At 36.0% G+C, this 25,583-nt stretch overlaps 1 protein-coding gene across 6 annotated transcripts in view; it reads right to left on the bottom strand.

Annotated features, from left to right (window-relative positions):
• The window catches only part of LOC121730070 (solute carrier family 12 member 4), a 371,671-nt gene that overhangs the window by 308,079 nt on the left and 38,009 nt on the right, over positions 1-25,583 (bottom strand). The gene's annotated exons all lie outside the window — the stretch shown is intronic.

Genomic DNA, 25,583 nt, shown 5'->3' with positions numbered 1-25,583 from the left:
TCGACACAAGAAATAGAAAAATTCACGTGTATTGTACAGCTTCGAAAAGAAATTCAAATATATTTTCAGTTGAATAAACTTCCTTCAATGTCTGTTAACTAATAAAACATTCATAATAAACTTCCTTCAATGTCTGTTAACAAATAAAACATTCATAATAAACTTCCTTCAATGTCTGTTAACAAATAAAACATTCATAATAAACTTCCTTCAATGTCTGTTAACTAATAAAACATTCATAATAAACTTCCTTCAATGTCTGTTAACAAATAAAACATTCATAATAAACTTCCTTCAATGTCTGTTAACAAATAAAACATTCATAATAAACTTCCTTCAATGTCTGTTAACTAATAAAACATTCATAATAAACTTCCTTCAATGTCTGTTAACAAATAAAACATTCATAATAAACTTCCTTCAATGTCTGTTAACAAATAAAACATTCATAATAAACTTCCTTCAATGTCTGTTAACTAATAAAACATTCATACTATCCATATTCTCCGACGACCTCTGTGGCTCAGTGGTGAGCGCGTCGGTAGCTCAAGCCGGAGGTCGCCGGTTCGAATCCCGCCGACGGAACAAAGAGTTTTCAAAGTTCCCGGGTCTGGATGTGTATCAAATATGTGTATGACATAATAAAAATCTTAAATATATGTATAGTATAAAAGTATTAAATATATATCCGTTGTCTGGTACCTGTAACACAAGTACCTAAAGTACTTAGCACGGGGCCAGACTGACGTGGTGTGAAGCGTCCATAGATATTATTGTATTATTATTATTAATATTAAAAATGCTGAAAACGGTGGTCAAGTCTTTAGGCTTGTCTATAATTATACAGAGTATTAACCTTTTCAGGCTTACCTGGTTTGCATGAAAATAAAAGACATTTTGAGTCCTAGGAAAGGACAAAGGCTAGTTAGTCTTTATCCTGGCAAAATGTACGGTTCCTGCACAATAAACGAATTTCATTTATTTCACTAAGTCGAGTAGGTACTAGTTCCATTAAGTAACTGTCGTTCGTAAAAAATGTATGTCTCGTGATATGGGCTATAGATTTTACGCTAACTCTTGGCTGCGAGACCTTTGCTGTATAATATGATAAATATACTAAAAACGAATTGAATTTTAATGAAATTCATCCTCATTAACGTAAGTCAAATAACTTTTTGAATTCAAAAGTTCGAAAATAATTTTGGACATTGATGAACGATTTTATTGAATTTATTCATTGGAATTTCGAACTCTATCTGTGAGTTAGCGAAAACCAATCAGCAATCAGCAAACTAAAGAGTTTTAAATAGTTAATGGAATCGGGCGTTACTTTGCGGCAATCCATAGCTTAAAATTTAATTTGTTATTATTTTTAGCAATATTCCGCGAAATAAAGTTAAAATTTTATTTCGCGGAATATTGCTAAAAATAATAACAAATTAAATTTTAAAGGGTTTTACCCGATGGCTCATGTAATCCGGTCTGTAGAACTGAGCCCCTAGCCACCGCGATTTCTTTATCGCTTATAATTGACGTGATAAGAATTGAATTTCGACTTTATATTATTATATCCATACATTTTTGATCGGATCATACAGAATGTTCCTCGTAAAGTTGGTCTTTGAGTGCTGCTAATTTCACAATGAAATTAGCAGCGCAGACCGTTTTTTTTTTTACTTTTGTATGGGCCAACGCCCTAGCGTCACAAGTTTTCGCATACAAAAGTGAAAAAAATTGATCTTTCAGCGCTTCTACTTTCACAGTGAACTCTCTACGAGGACCACGTACACACGTCACGTTTTGCTACACCCAGACCCCAGTATTTTTATTATTATCGAACGCTTATGTTTAGTTCCAATATAATAACGAAGTTTTAAAAAATATGAGGTATAAAGCACAATATTTAAAATACCTTAAACCATAAACATTTTAATAAAACTTAATACTTTGGCTGTAATTAATTTACAAACTCACCTCCGATAAAAATCTATTTCATCGAAATATAAGTATTAACTAGGATAATTATACATTTTATTTGAATAAATTGTTAGTAAATCTATATTAAAAATTCTTTAACCGAACAATTTTGTTTCTTAATGTTTCTTTCCAAAGATATTTAAAAAAAACATGAAAAATAGAGAAAATCCGCTAGAGTGACTTCAGTTTTATGCTAAGCTAAAATGAATCTTATTGCGATACGTATACGCTTGGTCTTTGGTTGTGTGCAAAGTTATAGTTTCAGATTGAGATTAATCCCCGCCTTAAAAGGCCGGCAACGCACCTGCAGCTTTTCTGATGTTGCGAGTGTCCATGGGCGACGGCAGTTGCTTTCCATCAGGTAACCCGTTTGCTCGTTTGCCCCCCTATTTAATAAAAAAAAGGTAGAGAACGGAGGCTCTACGATATTAATTTGCTCGGGTTATGTTAAGTCAATGTTATCACTTAATATGGTATGTCGTTCAGGGTTGACCCAACAAAGGTTTCGGTGATATGGTCATAAAACACCTCCGAGAAAATCGGTGTTAACAAGCCGTAGTTTACGCCGATGTTCTTGGAGGCCGCTTATCCCATTTTACTAACGTCTACTAGGATCCTACAAAGACTAATTAGAAGCTTCTGATTCAATCAGAAGCCACACTTCCGATTTAGTACGCTAATTAGGATCCTAACTTACTAAGTACTATTTCAGTGGACTGAGTTACTGAATCAATTTAGACGTCTAAATTTATTAAGGTGGAATAAGCCCTTTGGTTTTCTACACTCAGGTGCAATATTATGACCATGACCATAACACCGAGGCCTCAGACGACCACTTCGTTCTCGAGATAAAAATCAAAAGTCAACAGAAATCTAGACTCAGGCTTAGCGGGGAGCTGAACAGTGAACATGTTTGAGTGCGCTTCTAGGCTTTGGCGAAAGTCGGGCGGTCGATACAGCTCTCTCGTGCCCGGACAAGCCGTGACGCCCGGTCCGTATCTGTGACGCCGCGCCGTGACACCGTGACACTGTGACGCCGTGACACTGCGACGCCGTGACACCGTGACGCCGATGACACCCGACAATGGTGTTCATTATCGCCTGCGAATTTCGGGTTGATTTTTTGGATTTTTTATTTGGCCTTTCAATCGGCGATTAGTCAAATATGCGATACAATAGCGCACAGACAAGCATTTGGCGATATGTATCAATAGTGTTGATATAAAAGTCCAGCTCAAGTCAAGTTTTAACTTCAAAATAATAATGAGCAAAAAAATATCCACAGCCGAATCTCTCCTCCTTTTTGAAAGTCGGTCAAGAGGATACACCAGGGGCTAGAGAAATGAAAAAAAAGTACGTGTAATATCTATAGCTGTCTCCCTTACCTCAAGCCTATACCGCAGAACGCGATAGAGACAACTGCAGAAAATCAACGATTCGTTGTCCCCTGATTCCTTCTCCAAACCTTAACCGATTTAAGTACTTTTTTCATTAAAGATTAAAGAAAGGCTTGAGCTGTGTTCCTATGTTTTTTTTGTATAATCTAGCCAAATCTGTTTTATGGATGTTTGAACACAGCGGAAAATCTGGCCATTTTTTTGGGTTTTTGAACGTTCATATTTTAATAATTAAATTATGAAAAAAAAAGAAAACATAGGGACATTGTATTAGTGGCCGTAGATATTCAGGAAAAAAATTATAACTCTACTAGCATTATCCAGGGAGGAAACAGGGGACAACGTTTGTATGGAAAAAAGGGCGGTGTGGACTCCTCTTAAGGATTGGTCGTGGTCTTCCAGCCATGGTCTTGCAAAAAAAAGACCAAGACCAAGACTACTGTGTGATTTTGTGCGCGCGAATGAGAGAGCCTGCAATCGAAGGGACATCCTAGGCATGATCATTGAGTTCCAGGCATTTATAACCTTTCTTCAGATTATTTCATGGATGGAGAGGAAAACTCAAGATGTGTCGCGGCACGTCGCCTCGCCAACACCATCAATAATGATCATAACTCATTAACGTTACATTGTTGAGGGAGCCATTACTTGTAATGGTCTCCAGCGCTAGCCTCTGAAGCACCGTCCCATTTCCGATGTTTACAAAGAACTGAGATACAAAGAATATTTTTTGTTGTTTTTTCAGCATAAATTATTACACTTTTGTACTTATTCTAAAATTTTACGTTTTCAAAAATAGAATGCAGCAGCAGCGTTCTTAAAGTAACCATTTTAGCTTGGGTAACATTTATTTAACTTTTACTTCTTGTTTCCTACAAAAAACCTAAAGTCTCAAAGCCAACAATACTGTAAGTATTTTCTAGAACAATCAAAAAGTTTTATAATTACATGGTCCAGAAATTCCAGAATATAAACGAGAGAATACTATCTTACATCGCAATATTCACATTAATATAGGTAATAAGCAGATAAACTTTGAGTGCCAGTAAGAATAAAATAACGTTTTACCAATTGTTTTTATAATAGCGAAATGTTACAATTAGTAACAACGAAGGGTATGCCGTATGGTTTTTAAAAACATGCTGAACTTAACAAAATTTGTTACTTCTACTGCCATCTAGCGGAGTAATAGTGAAACAGAATTGAAACTTACATGAAACTCGCTGCTCTAATTTCTATTCGTGTTCATGAAACTATTTTAGTTCGAGCTTTATGAACTAGATGGCGGTATATAAAAATTTTAATGGTTACTTGGCTCCAGGGGGCAGCTGCACGTTTCCAAAGAACTCTACAGCCAAAAAATAGTAAAGGAAGTCTCCTTTAAGGTTGCTGACAGGTTATATGGTTAGTTTGGTATGTTGAAATACAAAAAACATGAAGATTTACTTTTATTAATCTGACTTAAAGATATTTTGTTTTCAACTTAAACTTTCAGCTTTACGAAACGGAGGAATGTCTGGCCATCGAAGGCTCTTAGTCTATAATAAATTACAGAAAATGTATTCCTCAAATTTAATGAATTCCTAACATAATCTCTCCATTAATAATTTAATATGGGATTATGTTAGGAATTCAATAAATTTAGGTAAGGTATAAAATTAAAATAATAAGGTAAGTAACATGAAAAAACTTCCCGCTTTTTTGCTTAAATGGAGGCTTTAGGGCCGGAAAAATTATTTGAAATAGAAAAACTATGGATTATATGTGTAGCCAGATATAATATTAGCTAGGTTAGATAAGTTACAAGTTTTATTAAAATAATTAGGGAAAAAATGAGTTATTGTCCGTATGTTACGAAATGTTACTTGTTCGATTCTTCCACTCACGTCTTCTTACAATAAGAAATTTTATTCCTCAAATTTACTTAGGTCTCGAATTCTCAGGGCTTAGGTCATGAATTTCAGAAGCCCTTGCGCGTGGCTAGACCGGTTGGCGGTTGACACGCAATCGGCCGGATTTTTTGCTAAGTATTTTATGACATTTCGTGACTTCGAATAACTGGGTGGAAACAGCGGCCACGATACGAAAAATATTATACAGTCGACCATCCCAATACCGCATCACCGCAATGTGCGATTGTCATACAGAAAAAAAAACCGGCCAAGTGCGAGTCGGACTCGCGCACCGAGGGTTCCGTACAAACCTGCAAGGTTTACAAAGTTCGTTCATTACGACAATCGAGTCATAACTATGGTATTTTTATTGCAAAATGAAATTCATAACATTACAATGGGGAAAGATGGAGGAGCATAAATTTAAGGCAAAGATCTCTTTATCGTTTAAGTAATCCTTTATTTTATATTAACACATATCATTTATCTATAATATAACTGAAACACTTATACTAGCCTTGCAGCAGACTTGCGAAAGTTCTTTTATTAAAGTTATTTATTTACTAAGTTTTTTAGTCACTATTTAGAAATCTGGTTCAAAAATATCAATGGTTGTACTTTTGCGTTTTGCGTTTTTGCGTTGACTTAGAATTTTTTTTTTTCACGGGTTAAAGGCAATTAGATCTAAGTATTTGATATGAATTTCAACTTGATAGCTCTACGCGTTCATGAGGAAAAAAGTAATAAGTTTATATTTATTAAAAAATATATATTTTGTAATGTAACTAAAAATTTAAGGTTTTCGGAATTTTTCCTTTATGTGTGCTATAAAACGTTGCTTCATGCCAAATTTCAAGATTCTAGGTCGACTGGAAGTACCCTTTAGGTTTTGATTCCCTTGCGAGTACTTGCGAGTTTCAAAATATGCAGCTTAAATTGCTGTTTCTTTTGATTGCGTTGACATAGAAGTTTGATTTTGTTACAGCTTAAAGGTATTATAGACCTGAGTATTTGGTATGAATTTCAATTTAATACCTCTACGCGTTTATGAGGAAATGGGTAGTAAGTTTAAAATTATTAAAAAAAAATATATTATGTGATGTAACTAAAAATTTATGGTTTTCGTAATTTTTCCTTTATCTATGCTATAAGACGTTGCTTCGTACCAAATTTCAAGATTCTGAGTTCACGGGAAGCACCCTGTAGGTTTTGATTCCCTTGCAAGTGTCGAAAATTTGCGGCATAAACGGCTGTATCTTTTGATTGCGTTGGCTTAGAAGTTTGATTTTTTCACAGCTTCAAGGGACAGTAGACCTGAGTAATTGATATAAATTTCAGCTTCATACCTCCACGCGTTCCTGAGAAAAAGGGTCTTGACAGACGGACGGACGGACAGACGGACAACAAAGTGATCCTATAAGGGTTCCGTTATTTCCTTTTGAGGTACGGAACCCTAAAAAGGAAAATAATACAGTCCCGTCTCATAATAATATAATATTTTCTTGTCTCCGTGTTTAGCAAGTTAGATTTCGGGCATAGAGCCCCGTTTTACTGCAAAAGAAAAATAACTATTCTCTATCAAGTACTTAACGACAAACAACTGAGTTTTGGAGTTGTGACTCTCATTACTACAATTATAAAAGCGAAAGTTTGTCTCCTCTTCACTCCAAAACCACTGAACCGATTCTGTTGAAATTGAGTACTTTCTCGGGACTCAAACTATCTCCTAGTTTGAGTCCCGAGAAAATACTCATACGATACTTTTTATCCCGGAAAAATGTACGGTTACCGCGCGATTAACGGATTTTGTCGCAACGCAGTTTACCAGCTGAAACGAACATTGGACGAAGCTACATTATCGTTTTAAAAATTATTAACAAAAAACTTTTTGAAAAAAAAGCTTTTATTTAAATAGTCTAAAAAGAAGAAAATAATTTTTCAACTATTAAGTTATAATCCTCAATATATTATACAATTTGCATGATAATAAAAGCTTGTCGCGAGCGGCGAGACTTTACAATCTATCAGTACTCGAGAAATTTATTAAAATAAAAATATAATATCAATTTACTCAGTTATATAGTTATAAATATATAGTATATAAATTGGTACTAGTTTATTTAGAAATCGCGCGACAAGCTTTTATTTTTTTCAAAAAGTTTTTTGTTAATTATTTATTTTTTGTTTTTTAGTTATCTCTGGCTAGATTTCTGCATGACTAAGGGCCGATTTTTCAATCCTCAGATAAACAGATAGATAGTATTTATTCGACAGATAGCAAGATATTGAATTTTTCAATCGTCAGATAGGACTTAACCGGCGAATAACCCCGTAAACTGAGGAATAAAACTATCCGTCGCGTGAACCACCAAATAACCGCTATTAGACAGATAGCTGCAGATAATTTACGTTGACATTGGTAACTGGTATTTGGCTTGAGGTTGTAATTTACGTTTATTTAATAACTAAGGATATTTTCGATGAAATTAATGATCTGGCAATTGAAGAAGAGGCCATAATAAACGAATATATGAATCGAATGAATCCTTTGGAAAGAAAAGAAAGAATCATCAGATCGAGGCCTGATCATTATAACATGTGGGATCCAAAAGATTTTCAGCGCCGATTCAGACTTTTAAAAGAATCTGTGCTACATTTTCTTTCTCTTAGGGCCGATTTTTCAATCCTCAGATAAACAGACAGATAGTATTTATTCGACAGATAGCAAGATATTGAATTTTTCAATCGTCAGATAGGACTTAACCGGCGAATAACCCCGCTAACTGAGGAATAAAAATATCCGTCGCGTGAGCCACCAAATAACTGCTATTAGACAGATAGTTTCACATTGACATTGGCAATTGGTACATATAACTATCGTTTTAAGGATATTTTGGATGAAATTGATGATCTGGCAATTGAAGAAGATGCCATAATAAACGAATATATGAATCGTATGAATCCTTTGGAAAGAAAAGAAAGAATCGTCAGATCGAGGCCTGCATTATAACTTGTGGGATCCAAAAGATTTTCATTCAGACTTTTAAAAGAATCTGTGCTACATTTGCTTCCTGTTGTATCCATAATATAAAAATGAGTCGCTGAATGTGTTACTAAGCGCAAAACTCGAGAACGGCTGAACGGATTGGGCTAATTTTAGTCTTAAAATATTCGTAGAAGTCCAGGGAAGGTTTTTAAGTGACACGAAGTTCACCGGGACAGCTAGTAGAATATAAAATTAAGCAAGAAACACAAACACGAAACACAGTCAATAAATAGATAGGTATACTATCAGCTACCTAATACCATCCTAATACAGTTGGTGCAGTTCAAAAAGTCTTTGTTCGTCACAGCATCTTTTTATTTTCAATCACAATAGTTAATAAACAACATGTGCACAGGCGTCAATTCGAACGAAACAGACAAATAACCCAAAAACAATGAGACTGAGTCTGTCTTGCTCTAACAATAGAGTATTCTATATATTTGTTTCAACTGTGTAAAGTGCGAGTTGCCAGACTTCAAAAATTCGGTCAGATTATCTATGGAATAAGTGACATTTGAAAAATTGACTGTGACTTATTCGACGGTTAAACCACCGAATAACTTTATTCTTCAGTTAACTATCCGACCTTTTATCTCAGGATTGAAAAATCGGCCCAAAAAAGTTAAATTTCATTTAACAAAAGTGACCGTATTCAACCGGGCATTTTATGAAACCTGGCTGTCAGTCACGTCATTTCACGTCACGTTACGTGACGTCACGTAAAGTCACGACACGACACGACACGACACGACAGGACACGACACGTTACGTCACGTAACGTCAGGTCACGTCGGGTCACGTCACGACAAGACACGACATGACACGCACGACACGACACGACTTGAATATTATTTTTCAATTTACTCTCAATGAGCCCTTTTATTTGATACCCATATTGTTGAAGTTATTTAAAATAACTATTCCCCTATCCCGGCTAAGCTGCCATATTGAATATAGAATGTCATTACATTTGATTCCGAGTTACTCTCAGTAAGTCCTTTCATTTAATACCCATAATGCAGAAGTGCATTAAAATAACTATTGTCGTATCTTGGATGAGCCGCCATATTGGATGTAAAATGACGTTACATTCGTTTTCGAGTTACTTTCAATGAGCCCTTTCATTTGATACCCATATTGCAGAAGTGCAATAAAAATAACTATTCCCTTATCTTGGATGAGCCGCCATGTTGGATGTAGAATGAAATTACATTCGTTTTCGAGTTACTCTCAAAAAGCCCTTTCATTTAATATCCATATTGTAGGACTGCATAGAAAATAATTGTTTCGCCATCTTTAATGGTCGGCCATATTGGATTTAGAGTGATGTCACATACCATATCGTGCATGGTCATCCAAACTAAACGCGTATGCAAAATTTCAGCTCAATCGATTAAATATATCTACCTTAAAATTAAGTTCCAAAATTCCACCGTAACATACATACTTACATACATACAGACAAGTTAAATAAAAGCTTTTAAAAATAATCGGATAGTACAGAGCGCTTAATCAAAATGTATTCGCTAGTTTCCATAGCAAAAAAAAATACGGGAAATTATAACGCATCGCTCAAATCACATAGCCAAGTAACTACGTAGTAGGTAGCTATTTGGTAATCTGATTTTCTAACATAGCTATCGAATCTAGCGAATGCGCTCCGACTAAGCACTGTGGACGGAGTTTACCTACTGTTTTTATTGTTTACAGAGATAATATATTTTCTTTTAAACGAAATGTTTCAGGTTTCGTAGCAATATCGGACGTTTGTGATTGCTATTTCTAAATCAGATTTCAGACGTCTCGGCCCTGACCGGAGATATTTCTGTTTCGATGAACTTGACTTTAAATGTATTACTAATTTTGAAATGTTTAAAACGCTTTTGTTATCTGACTTTTGAACCCTGATTCTATTAAACTATGCTCAGTTTCTGAGGATTTCTGACAGGAGTTTACCTTTTTATTACTTATCGCTTTTTATTGGCTTCAAAAAACGTTTTACAAATGAGATAGAACTCTATCTGATTTATAAAACGTTTTTCTATTTAACAGTATATAATTTATATAATATACATAATACATAGATACTAGATAGACTTTAGCATGTTTCTTAATTTTTTCCTAACGTTTGCAAAATCATGGTGCACGCAATGACCATGGCGACAAAAAGATGTTTTATTTTGAATACCACTTTCGAGAATTTTCGCAGAGGAAGTTGTTGTTCGTCTTATCAAAACGAAGCCACTCAAGAAAAATTAGCTTGATAGTAATAAAAAAATATATATTGTTCTAGGGAACCCGGACTATAAAGTGTCCGACATGTTATTTATTAATAATAATGTTACGTCGATAAGAACCAGCATGGCGTGGAGACCTGTTACTTTACCACATCAGCACTTTGCAGGTTTCACATTAATAGTCTCCAGTCAATAAATGTAATTGTTAAGTTCCACGCTTGAGTTGGATGTTCGCAGTTCAAACAATATTAAGTAAATAAAAAGTTGAAAATGCAGAGACGTTAATGTAACTAGAGTTCGCAATCAGAATATTACTTTTATATTATTCTTTATTAATAAAAATATTTACAAAGTGAATAACTATACAAGGTCTGCTTAGAACATCATATACTTCGTCCATACTAATATTATAAAAAGTGCCTGCTTGTCTGTGACCTCTTCAGCGTTATAACCGTTGAACCAATTGATTTTTAAGATTTTTTGCGCCCGTAACTAGCACATTAGATATCATAGATATAGTAACGTAGATATCATAGAAACACGTGTAGAAAATTGATCTTCCTTGGCGTTGGCCGCTACTATAGCTTTAATCCGTACTCTTAAGAGCCCATATGACCCTAACTTGGCTACATACTTTAACCTAGATCTCAAAATCTGTAAGGTCTAGAAAACTGATTTTTTGACACAAGTAACTTCAGTTCATAAAGATTAAATGCTCAAGACGAAAACACGACTACTCAAAAAATGCTCGATAGTTTCTTTTTTACAAAAAACCTTGTTTTAGACACATTTTTGCTTGGATCTTCGAAGTTTGCTGTCTTTTCTTTAATATTTTTTAATATCTAAAAGGGTATTGATAAAACCTAAATTTGCTCAAAACACTTTTTTTATAATCATTATAGTTCGTCTTTTATTCAAGTAAAACTATCTCGGCGATGATTCCGCGCCGTCCTTTTTCACCTGACATATGAAAGACGGGCGTGAGTGTGAAGAGAGAAGGACGATGTTTGATTTTTAGAGTCAGGTGAGCTCTTAAGTAGAGATGTTATTGGCGAGGAATTAGCTCCGACCGCAGACAATAATATTGTGATATCGAACACCGTCATCTCATCTGACCACAGACCTTAGGGCTCCCACACAAAACTGCGAATTCGCATCGCATCGCAATGTCATTTTTAGTACGAGTTTTGTTGCAGATTTTTGCGATGCGATGCGATACGAATTCGCAGGGGCCGTACCACGAAACCGTTTTGAGACTCAAACAATCGTACGAGAATGCCGCGTCCTGCTCTAACAAACGAGAAATTACGTTGTCAGAGCAGGAGTAGAGAGTAATTCGACACATCTGTCGAATTCTTCATTAAATTGTAAAAAGTACTGATGATGATAAATTAAATAAATAACTAAATTAACAAAGTAAGATTATTTCATTAATTTCGTTATTGTAATTCGAAATCGCAAAAATCGGTAATAAGTTGCGATGACTAAACATGTATGATGTCGTATTTTAAATATTACATTTCTGATAAAAATATAATATGGCTGAGGGCCTAAATCGGGGGTTCCCAAACTTATTTGTTTCACCTAATTTCTTATCTTTATTTATGTAAGGGGCTTTTGCCGAAAATTTTATAACAATAAAATATACAAAATGCTAAATTACTCGTTCTCTAACCATATTTTTACCATTTTCACCAACTTAATTTGCATTCTGAAATTTTCTCCAATCCCGGATTACCAGGATTTTTGTTTAACAAAATATTATATTATAAGAAGTCGCCGCTAGCCAAAAATGAAAATGAATGTGAGGGAAATAGGAATAGATGCAATAATTTTAAATGCATCTAGATGAAATTAAATTATAAATCAAGCCCCCATTTTTATGGGTCTTCAGATCCCACAACGAAGCGTTATCGCCCACTTTGGGAAAGACTGGCCTGAATGAAGCAGCAAGATCTAACATGATGATATATTGTGCGCAAAATTTTTAATGGGTGAAAAAGGCTCCTTTATCGAGAATACCTACTTAATAATACAATAATTACATTCAGATTTAAAAAAATATCGGCCAAGTGCGAGTCGGACTCGCGCACGAAGGGTTTCGTACCGATACAGAGCAAAAACAGGCTAAAATTGTGTTTTTGTATGGGAGCCCCTCTTAAATTTGTATTTTATTTTAATATTATTATTAAATATTAAAGAACAGTTTACATATTATAGTAAAAAAAAGAATGTGTGAAAATTTCAAGTGCCTACCTCTTGTCATTATTGATATAGAGCGAAAAAAGCCGAAAAAATCACGTTTGTTATAATATGAGAGCCCCCCTTAAATATTAATTTTATTTTGTTTTCAGCTACGTTTTCAGTATATTTTGTTGTTATAGAAATATACACAATCTGTGAAAATTTCAGTAGTCTAGCTGTAGCGTTCCGGAGATACAGCCTGGAGACAGACAGACGGACAGACAACGAAGTCTTAGTGTCTGAACACACTAGGTCGAAGTTACGCGGCGTAAATTCACGGATGGAACGCGACGGAATAGTGTAGTCATCGGTAATCATGCGGAATTTAGGCCGCATAACTTCGGCCTAGTGTGTTTAGACACTTAGTAATAGGGTCCCGTTTTTACCCTTAGGGACGGAACCCTAACTAGTTGTTTAGTTTGTTTCTGAAAAATCGGCTAAGTGCGAGTCGGACTCGCGCACGAAGGTTTCCGTACTGTTGTAGAGCAAACATAGACCAAAAATTGTGTTTTTGTATGGGAGCCCCCCTTTTTTATTTTATTTTAATATTATTATTAAATATTGAAGTAGACATACAATTAAGGCATTGTGAAAATATCAAGTGCCTACCTGTTGCCATTATTGATATCGAGCAAAAAAGGCCAAAAAAATCACGTTTGTTGTATGAGAGCCCCCTCTAAAAACTAATTTTGTTTTTGTTATTATAGCGCCTACAGATATACACAATATGTGAAAATTTCAAAACTCTAGCGGTTCAGCGGTTCTTGAGATACAGCTTGGAGACAGACAGACGGACAGACAGACAGACAGACAGACAGACAAACAGACAGACGGACATACAGACAGACGGACAGATAGATAGACATCGAAGTCTCATGAATAACGGAACCCTAAAAATCAGCAAGACAATCGACATTTTCAGTTAGTAGAAAAGATAAGATCAGGATAAACCACGGATAAGCAGCCTCAGTACAAACATAATGGATTACTTGACTTGATTAATGAGACAACAAGACTCCCAAACACTATTCTAATCCATTACCGTACCTTTCACAGACGGTCAAACCTATTCATTAAAATCCGACTGTGAGGATCTTAAAACCTGGTAAATTGTTCTTCAGTGTATCTGTCTATTACCTCTTCACCCCCAAACCCCTGAACCATCCCTGCAGCGACAACCTATGTGGCTCAGTTGGTGGCGCGTTGGTAGCGCAAGCCGGGGGTCGCGGATTCGAATCCCGCCGACGGAACAAAAAGTCAGTTTTAATGTTCTTGGGTCTTGGATGTGTATTAAATAAATGTATAAGTACATACATAGGATACTTTTTATCTCGGAAAAATGTACGGTTCGGTGTGATAAACTTAACTCCGTCCGTTTCAGACACAGTCTTCGGCGGTCGGCCCCGGCTTAAAATCACAATCGAATTGGAAACACAGGTAAATAGTCGGAAATTCATTGTCTGGAAAACTACATGAACCGTTGATATTCCTAATCTTTGTTACTAGGTAGCTAATCTAGGGGATCATCTCAGCGGGGCTAAAATGGTCGCTTTGGAGAATCATATAATTAATAATAATAATATGATTAATTTTTAAACTCCACTTTGCGTGCAATTCATATAGTGATTCGCTTACATTGACAATGATTGGTCTCTCGCGCAGCGCTCGCGCGCGGCGACCAATTGAATCATTGATCGAAGCAAATCACTATATGAATTGCACGCAAAGTGGAGTTTAAAAATGAATCATATTATGATTCAATGTATAATTCTTTTAGCCCCGCAGAGCTGGTTAAGTTTCGACTATGGTTGTGGTGGTAGGCGATTAATCGGCTTCGAACAAAAATCGACCTTCGTTTGGACCCTAGTTGCAAGTTGCGTGTCCTTCGTACCATAGCACCGAGTTTAACAAAGGCGATTCAGTTTTTAGGTTATACTGAGCTAGGACAAAAAGTTGAACTTTTTGTAGGACTCTGGTAACCCACTTACTATCATCTCACTTGAAAATCTATATATTAATACGTGAGCCAAAAACTTTGTATCCCTTTTGACGAAAAATGGGGAAACGCAGGTGAATGAAATTTTGCACAGTTATAGTTTATATTATGGTGAAGGAGTGCATCGAGCTAATATTATTTTGAAATTATGCTTTTATCATTTTTTTAACAAATAAAACATTACACACACTTCAACACACACACTAGGAAAAATTACAGATTTTTGAGTGACAAACCTATACTTACGAATTATACTCTTTTATTTATGGTTGAAGTCTGTTGACAACAAGTTGACAAATTGAAAATGTATTATAGTTTTTTTTATTAAATCTGATATACTATTAGATAATGCTTACACGGCCAGTCTGAAGTCAGCTGAGTCCCAGAGACAAGAGTTGAAAAAAAATATGATAAAGTCAGTATTTTTTACAAAATATAGGTAGTAGTCCTAATGTCGTTGTAACTAAGGTCGAATTCCGACCATTGGGCGATCTCTAGTTATAATAAAAAACCGAACACAGTCGTGGGCGAAAGTCAGTGAAATGAATATTCCCACTTGGGATGCAAATATATTTAAATGTGGAGCCTGCACGAGACTGATGGAAATGGATTTATTCAATTGTAAAGCGAAGTCCTAGGTGTATTGATAAAAATATGGGCTCTTCACGTAATGGGGCGCGGTGGAAAATGGGTATTAATATGTGGAATTCGACGTGTGTGATCTTATCAATACTTTACACATAGAATTAAAAAATTCATTGGCTACAGCATAAAGTTCTATTAATGATACTTCCATCCATCTAACGCTCGTAAAATCAATCATGATCTTTATGATTATTTAATATCTACGAACATTAGAGAAATCTACGAAAATGAGAAACTTATACTCAAAAAGCAGATACTCAAAAAGAAATAGCTTCTAGAAAAGCACGTCCTTGATCTCAAATTCCTGTATAGGTATTTATAATTATAATTACCTAGTGGCATTTCTTTTTTGGGACATTATTTGTCTAAGAATTAATTACATTACTTGGTAATTAATTATAAGGACCTTTTGTAGAGAGTACTGTTATAATGAAATGAAGTGATTTTTTTAAATTTTATAATAATTAAAATGTAATTATAAAATTTAAAAAAATCACTTCTCCGAAATAATTTATTTTCTTTTCATAGAGCAATTCTACCGAAAATATCGCATGTGGTAAGGTCAAACGCGAGTAACTTTATAAGCGTTCCGACTTCTGTTCAGTATTTTGCTGATAACAGGACCAGGCGCGGTCGCAGCCTAAAATTTTGGAGGGGGTCAGACAGTAGCGGGGGGGGGGGGAGACAGTAGCGGTCATTGTCTCCCTGTCAAAAAACTTGCCATTTTCTATAGAAACCGCATATTTGTCGCTGCTAGAACGCTACTGGGGTAGCTAGAAGTTTCCTTTTATTATTTGGCAAGATTTTGAGATTTATCCATTTGTCCCAGATTTTGGGGGGGTCATGTCCCCCGTGACCCCCCCTTCGGACCGCGCCTGAACAGGACCTTAAATCTAAGCAGCCCATCGAGTCACAGGTGCTCTTGAATCACGTTCGGTCAATTATTTTTAAGCAATTAGAATGTGAATAATCTTACTGAAAAATTGCGTTAGCGTTGCCCTAACGAATTCAGCTAGCAGCGTAAAAGCTTCCGTTAAGTCAATTAAGAAATACGACCCCAATTCGTCTGACCCTGGGCTAAGCGTGAAATGCCCCACTGCACATGCGTAACACTGCATATTGCTCTTTGCAAATCCAATTTTATGTATATACCTACTTCATTCCTAAAATCCGATGTCCAATCCGCCGGGGATGCGAAAATCATTACAAAAAGTTTTTATTTCAAGAGTATTTATCAGTCTTCATGTGTGTTACAATGAATAGGTCTTATATAATATTTGATGTTAGGTTCAGCACATAGGTCTCTGTGCAACAAATATGCAAAATTAACAATAAAAAATAATTACAGTCTACATTGTACAATAATTAATAGATTGTTGTAGAATGTAGACTGTAATTCTCATAATAAATTTCTTTTCTCTTTTTTTTCGAAAATTATATAATAATTCTTTTTCGAAAATTCTCATAATAAATAATTATGCCATGATATTATGTATGTTGGAGTCTCGCACCGTATCTGGAAAGAAGGTCGAGGATCTATAAACTATTGTTACTTGAACAAAACATAAAAAGCGACATACAAAGGATATGGGTGAAAAGGTTTTTTTTTATCAGAAAATGAATCGTCTTTTCATATTACTCAAAACAAAAACGAACCGTATCGTAACGTAAAGTATTGTTCCCTGCAATAATAACTCTCCTCATTTCCATCCTGCACTACTAGACAAGTGGCAAGCAATTATCGTACTCGTAAACGCCAACAAAATGTATGCGATTTGACATAAGTCATCGCTTCGCTAGCGAATACTAATGTCAAATCCCATACATTTTGGTGGCGTAAAACGATAATCGCTTGCCACTTGTCTAGTAGGGGTGGAATTCAAAATATCGCTTTGCAGCTAATTTTCCATATCATCAAAATTGATCCAGCGTTTAAATCGTGACGAGATTTGAAACAAAATATACTTTCTCATTCATAATAATATTATGCGATAGGATTTTTAAATGGAAATTGTTAGCACACACAGACAATTGCTTCAACGGGGTTTCCGATGCAAAATATTAATTTTCTGCCGAAGAAAGTAAACTTCATAAATTATTCGTATTTCTGTGGCAAGGACATTAGCGAGTATTGCGGTTGGGAGCGGGCAACATCTGTCGTTAGCTGGAGTTATCGCGCGTGCGTCTAGAATTTTCCAAAGTTACAGCAATGCTGGTGCAAAAGCTTAGAACCAGTAGCACTCATGTTCTATGTTTTGAATTCTCGTCTATAGAATTTTCTCTAGCTTGTTACAGATACAATATTCCTTTGAACGGATTCACTGTTAAAGTGCCGGTTGGCAGCGGACGACATGAAGCAACCGCAGACGACGTGTCGTCGCAATGATATTCTATGTTACTAACGTAACTAGATTGGAAGTTTACGGTAGCAACGCGTTGCCTCTTCGAAGATGCCTGCAGGCATATCTCACATACATAATGACATAACGAATATATGACTTGACATTGTCTTTTGAACAAAAAAGTGGTTACGCATTTCTGAGAATCTTTTGTAAGACATTGCTACTCTAATATTTTAGAAACTCATTGTGTCGTCGCGACACTACTGATTTTCCCAGGGGCGTCGCATGTCAACGCAACCAAATCGAGTGAGCGCCGCTTGCATTATGTCAATCATACATCCCGGGATTCCCGGGCAGGCTAAATCCCCGGTTTCAGAAGCTATAATAATAAATGAGCCAGTAGTGTCGCGACACGTCGTCTGCTGCAACTTCATGTAGCCGGCTTCGAACTTGTAATTTTACGGTCAGATAATTTTTTGTTATTTTTTTAGGCATGTTTGAGGTCAGTCATACAGTGTGTAACAAAAATAAGTGATAATACTTTAGGGTGTGTACGTGTTTCTTGTAGAGAGTTCACTGTGAAAGTAGCAGCGCTGAAAGACGAAACATTTTTTTCACTTTTGTATGGGCAAGGGCCCGAGCGTCACGAGTTTTCCCATACAAAAGTGAAAAAAAAGTTTGGTCTTTCAGCGCTGCTACTTTCACAGTGAATTATCTACAAGGAACACGTACACACCCTAAAGTATTATCACTTATTTTTGTTACACTCTGTATACACAAGAAGTATCCTGGAAAGCTGAAAGAGAGGATTGCAATGGGACATAAAAAGCACAAAAAATAAATTTAATATAAATTCATCTATAAATTTGGTGCTTGGATTTAAATAGTGAAAGATTTATGTTTTTACCACTTCCTGGTAAAGTTCCGAATAGGCTATCCACAACTTATTTGATAAATTCTTCATACTTTATCTGTCAAGTTAAGTGGTTGATAGCCTATCCGGCACTTATTAGGAAGTGGTTAAACAGTAAAAAACATTACGAAATTAAAATATGGTCGCATCCGATCGAATAGCAGCATTGTTTTAAGCTAAGTAGAGGATTTGCCTACGTTTGGTACCACTATAAAGTTTACTTCTATTAGCTTGTTTTTAAAATAGAAATTTAGTATTTTATGTACAAATACAAATAGTTTATTGACCATAATGTTTACAATAATTAACATTTAATAGCCCCCAAACTAAGGCCTGTCCTATGGGGGAGTTTACAAGAGTACAGGTATTTAAGTAGGTATTGCGGCTAACAACAACAGAAAACAACAAAAACAAAAACAATTTAAACAAAGGAAACAAATAAAATCCAGCTCAATATTACGCTCAAATAACAATTCATTTAGTAATCTTTTTAATAAAAAAATTAAAAATATTAACAAACTTCGAAAACCTCTATTCACCCAAATCGTTGAAAGGAAATTCAAAAGCCCAAAAAGCGATAACATTGGAAAAGGGTGGAATGTACGGAACGTAATTGTACGGAAGGAATTGTTATCCATCACTGTGACACGCCAATATTACGTTGGGAATCGATCTACGTTGAAAGAACTTCCACTTAAGTGGTACATCCGCCCTCAAAACATGATGGACATACGAAGTAATTTAGTTTATACGTGGGAGAGCCATGCTTCGGCACGAATGGGCCGGCTCGACCGGATAAATACCACGTTCTCACAGAAAACCGGCGTGAAACAGCGCTTGCGCCCTAACCCCTACCCTATTCCCTTCCCTACCCTATTCCCTTCCCTACCCTATTCCCTTCCCTACCCTCAACTATTCCCTTCCCTTCGCTACCCTCCCCTATTACCCTATTCCCTCTTAAAAGGCCGGCAACGCACTTGCAGCTCTTCTGATGCTGCGAGTGTCCATGGGCGACGGAAGTTGCTTTCCATCAGGTGACCCGTTTGCTCATTTGCCCCCTTATTTCATAAAAAAAAAAAGACTAGCTTTTGCCCGTGGCTTCGCTCGCGTTAAGTTTGACCTATGCTCGATATTCGATAAAACACGAATAAAATGACATTTTCTAAATATGATTCCTAGTTAGATCGATTTATCGCCCCCGAAACCCCCTATATACTAAATTTCATGAAAATCGTTGAAGCCGATTCCGAGATTCCAATTACTTATATATTTATATAAGTACAATAATTGCTTATTTAAAGGTATACTAGATGTCCCGCGCGGCTTCGCCCGCGTAAATTAGGAATTTTACAGAAACCGTACATTTTCCCATAAAAAATATTTTCCCCGTTTTTCCCGCATTTTCCTGAGTTTCTTCGGTCGTATTAGTCTTAGCGTAATAATATAATATAGCCTATAGTCTTACTCGATAAATGATCAATCTAACACTGAGATAAGTTTTTAAATCGGACCTGTAGTTCCTGAGATTGACGCGTCCAAGCAAACATACTCTTCAATGTTATTATATTAGGTAGGTATAGATTTTTTTTATCTATGGACGCTTCACACCACGTCAGTCTGGCCCCGTGGTAAGTACCTGATGGACTTGTGTTACAGGTACCAGACAACGGAAATATATTTAAGATTTTTATTATATGATACACATAATATTTAATACACATCCATGACCCAGGAACTTTGAAAACTTTTTGTTCCGTCGGCGGGATTTGAACCCGCAACCTCCGGCTTGAGCTACCAACGCGCTCACCACTGAGCCACAGAGGTCGTCAAACTATTTTTAGAAATAAAATAAAGATTTTTTTTTAATTATCGCTTGACAAACTCGAGTCTCGATCTAAAAGACTATGAAATGGTATAATATGGTAGTGATGATGATGATGAATGTAATTCGCATAGTAGCATATGGTTCCTGTTCTTAAAACAACGCCGAAACTCCCAAACTTGTATCTATAAAGAATCAGGAGTTCTCTCAGCACCTTCCGAACCACGGTATACCAGGTATATCTCGGTGCAAAATCTTACTTGTTGGTAGCATATGCTTAGAATACTTCTCACGAAACCGAAGTCACCACACGTTTCCCTATAAGTTTTGAGGAGTTCCCTCGATTACTTATGGATCCTTCATCAGATCACCACTTTTGTGAATATAAAAATCGGGTAACATACGGCGGAGTAATCGTTGAATATAAGAAAACGAACATAACACCTCCCCCATGTTGAAAGTCGGTTAAAATTGTAGCCTATGTGTTATTCTGATGTATAAGCTATATTATTGTAAAGTTTCATTAAAATCCGTTCAGTAGTTTTTGCGTGAAAGAGTAACAAACATCCATACATCCACATATCCAAACAAACTTTCGCCTTTATAATATTAGTAGGATGTAGCCTATAATCTATACTAATATTATAAATGCGAAAGTATCTCTGTCTGTCTGTCTGTCTGTCTGTCTGTCTGTCTGTCTGTCTCGCTTTCACGCCAAAACTACTGAACCGATTGCAATGAAATTTTGTACACAGTTATTCTATTATTATTATTATATATTTATATCTTATATTTATATCTATTTAGAGTCTGAGAAAGGACATAGGCTACATTTTGATGTGGGAAAATATCTTATTTCCATGAAAATATCGATGAAAATTTATTCGCATTGCGCAGGCCAGCGCTCATCCCGGGGGTCCTGGGTTCGAGTCCCGCAGGCGGAACAAGTTTTCAATGTTCCTGGGTCTTGGATGTGTATTAAAATAATATTTCAAAAATCTTAAATATATTTTATGTATAATATTAAAAAAAATCCAGAAATATATCGATGCAATTTAGTTCTAATACGATTCAACAGATGGCGTTTTATTTTATTTTAGTTCTAATACGATTCAACAGATGGCGTTTTATTTTTTACTTAAATATATTTTATGTATCTATACTTCTATACTAATCCATACTAATATTATAAATGCGAAAGTATATCTGTCTGTCTGTCTGTCTGTCTGTCTCACTTTCACGCCAAAAACTAATATTATAAACGCGAAAGTATCTCTGTCTGTCTGTCTGTCTGTCTGTCTGTCTGTCTGTCTGTCTCGCTTTCACGCCAAAACTACTGAACCGATTGCAATGAAATTTTGTACACAGTTATTCTAGAGTCTGGGAAAGGACATAGGCTACATTTTGATGTGGGAAAATATCTTATTTCCATGAAAATATCTTATTTCCATGAAAATATCGATGAAAATGAATTCGCATTGCGCGTGGCCAGCGCTCATCCCGGGGGTCCTGGGTTCGAGTCCCGCAGGCGGAACAAAAAGTTTTCAATGTTCCTGGGTCTTGGATGTGTATTAAAATAATATTTCAAAAATCTTAAATATATTTTATGTATAATATTATAAAAAATCCAGAAATATATCGACGCGATGTAATGAACATTTTAGTTCTAATACGATTCAACAGATGGCGCTTTTTTTTACTTCGTTGGAACATAAAACTAATCATACTTATTAGTTATTATGTTTTTGTTTATAGTTTTTAATACGTTAGAATATTATGTTTAATAATATTATCACTTGCTATAATAATAATCAATCTATCTTATCTTATAGAACTCCTACTGCATTTCTAAGGAGTTCGAATGTGTTGTGTTGGCCTATATTCCATCCAGAAAATATATCAATGCAATCAACATTTTAATTCTAATATATGAAAACAGATGGCGCTTTATTTTTTACTTCATTATTATAACAGAACTAATCATACGGTACCTACTTTATTATATATTATTGTTTTTATTCATAACTAGCTGTTGCCCGCGACTTCGTCCGCGTGGACTTTAGTTTATAGCGCGCGGTGTCAACAAAATTTGTGTCAAATTTAAAAACTTTTTAAAACCCTGGTAAGTGGTACCCCTCTTAGGGCCGTGCTACACCGGAATGGCAGCGCTGAAAGTGCTTGCCTCGCCGCTGCCATTCCCGTGTAGCGCGGCCCTTAATTAATCAAAATACCCAAAAACAGCTGTGCAGTGTGCACATAATCTGTACTAATATTATGAATGCGAAAGTATCTCTGTCTGTCTGTCTGTCTGTCAGTCTCGCTTTCATGCCAAACGCCAAAACTACCGAACCGATTGTAATGAAATTTTGTATACTGATAGTCTAAAGCCTGAGAAAGGACATAGGCTACTTTTTTACTGGAAAAAAGGGTTGTAAGGGTCGTAAATTTGTTCAAAAAATTCATAATAGATGGCGCCGTGCGTCTTCTACATCGCGCTGACGCTTGCTCAAAAGTCTTTCTATAAGAAGTGGTATCATCCTACATTTAAGTCTCGATTTTTTTCGATTGTTATATCTATTCTACGGTATTAAATAACTCAGTACTTTATCTGTACAGGCAGTGACGTAACCTTAAGACCAAATTTCACCAACGACTGTTAAAGTTAATGCTCGAATTAGTATCACGTTAGCTGTTTTGTTTTTCACATGAATGAAAGAGAAGACAGGATATTTTAACAAGCTGTTAACACTAACAGACGTTGGTGAAATTGGGGCTAAACCTATCAATGATAAATAGTTTATGGGTAAAGTTGTGTAATTGGGGGGCTAAATAAGCTTTAAAATTTGGCATAATATATAAAGTTTAACATACAAAAATGAAGTACTTATTGTTTGCACACTGCACAGCTGTATTGATTTAAGGGGTACCAGGGTTTTTTTATTAAAGCTTTTGACACCAATTTTCTTGACATCGCGCGCTATAAACTGAAGTCCACGCGGACGAAGTCGCGGGCAACAGCTAGTATATTATCACGCTAAGACCAATAGAAGCGGAGCACCAATGAAGAATGTTTCAAAATCGGGTGATTTTTCCTATTGTGCTGCGTAAACGATAAAAGTTTCGCAAAAATTGGCAGAATTTTCTTTATTTACCCATGAATTAGTTACTCTCTCGGGTCTGTGGCTGTTTGGTTGTTCGTTTTGTTCGGTGTTGCTATGTGTCTGTGCGGATGATTTTCTTGCTCTCTGTATTCGATGCCTATCCCTATCCTGGCTGAGGCGAGCCTCACGCTCTACAGATGATTCTCTTTCTCTCTGTATTCGATTTCTATCACTATTCTGGCTGAGGCGAGCCTCACGCTCTACAGACGATTCTCTTTCTCTCTGTATTCGATTTCTATCACTATTTTGGCTGAGGCGAGCCTCACGCTCTACAGACGATTCTCTTTCTCTCTGTATCCGAATTCTATCATTTTTCCGACTGAGGCGAGCCTCACGCTCTACAGACGATTCTCTTTCTCTCTGTATCCGAATTCTATCATTTTTCCGACTGAGGCGAGCCTCACGCTCTACAGACGATTCTCTTTCTCTCTGTATCCGAATTCTATAATTTTTCCGACTGAGGCGAGCCTCACGCTCTACAGACGATTCTCTTTCTCTCTGTATCCGAATTCTATCATTTTTCCGACTGAGGCGAGCCTCACGCTCTACAGACGATTCTCTTTCTCTCTGTATCCGATTTCTATCACTATTCTGGCTGAGGCGAGTCTCACGTTCCGTTGACGATTCTTCATCTCTTGCTGAACGTGCTCTTTTGGAATTCACTGTACTACGACCTATGTTCGAACGACGACGTCTTCCAGGCATGATCGTATAGTAATACCCACAAAGCAACAAATAACCCAATCGCAAAGCAAAAACAAAAGTCCGTTTTTCTAACCAAGTCAAATATATTTTTATCGACAATTCAGAAACCAAAGAACCAGAAACAATGAATATCTGAAAGAAAGCGCTGTGGTTGCTCCTCTGCGTTACCGTCTGCACAACCACACAATGACGAAATACACTATCTACTACAATAACATAAGCCCGAAGCTTATGAGAGCCCCCGGCCGGTTCCGCCGTAACCGCTATGTCCCTCGGCCGCCGCCGCGCGACATATTTTTTGATTCCGCGTAAGTTTATACGTTTGAAAACTTCTAAAGTATTGATCGAAATTGTATAGTGTAAAAGACAATTATAATCTACATTTAATGTCTTAGCTTCCAAACATGTTTATTTGGATAAGGGTTAATGTTGTAAATTGTTAAAATCGCTTCGTAAATAAGCCATTATTTTTCGTAAAAAGTAAAGAACAAAAATGGCTATTGTGAGTTATCCCTAAGAAATAGACATATACCATCGCGGACTTTTTTGTTTACCTTATTAAGGTGTACAATACTGTAGTACATTATTTTGATCTATCTCGTAGGGTTTAGCCAGCGTTTGCAATATAAACGCAAAAAAAAATGAATTTATTTACGACATAACATTAGAAACCTCTAAAATTATCAGTGTTTCTCTACCATATTATGCATATGCTATACATATAAACCTTCCTCTTGAAACACTCAATCTATTAAAAAAAACCGCATCAAAATCCGTTGAGTAGTTTTAAAGATCTAAGCATACATACACACATACATACAGACAGCGGAAAGCGACTTTGTTTTATACTATTTAGAGAAGATTATACACATTTCATCCCCTATTTTATCCCCTTAGGGGTAAAATTTTATAATTATTTTTTTTATCGAATGCCTAAGTTACGTCATAACATCTACCTACATGCCAAATTTCAGCCCGATCCGTCCAGTGGTTTGGGCTGTGCCCTGATAATACTAAGTGATAATACTTTGGGGTGAACTCTCTACAAGGAACACGTACACACCCTAAAGTATTATCACTTAGTTTCATTCATGGAGCTAATATAGAGCTCTATATTAGCTCCGTGGTTTTATTACACCCTGTACATTGTACAAGTGTACATTGTACAAGTTCAAGTATATTTAGAATGCGATGTCTGAAGCCAGA

Source organism: Aricia agestis, chromosome 9 (genome assembly GCF_905147365.1).
Source record: "Aricia agestis chromosome 9, ilAriAges1.1, whole genome shotgun sequence".
In the NCBI taxonomy this organism is placed as follows: domain Eukaryota; kingdom Metazoa; phylum Arthropoda; class Insecta; order Lepidoptera; family Lycaenidae; genus Aricia; species Aricia agestis.
The sequence above is the reverse complement of the archived record's forward strand: the minus strand, read 5'-3'. Positions and strand labels throughout refer to the sequence as shown.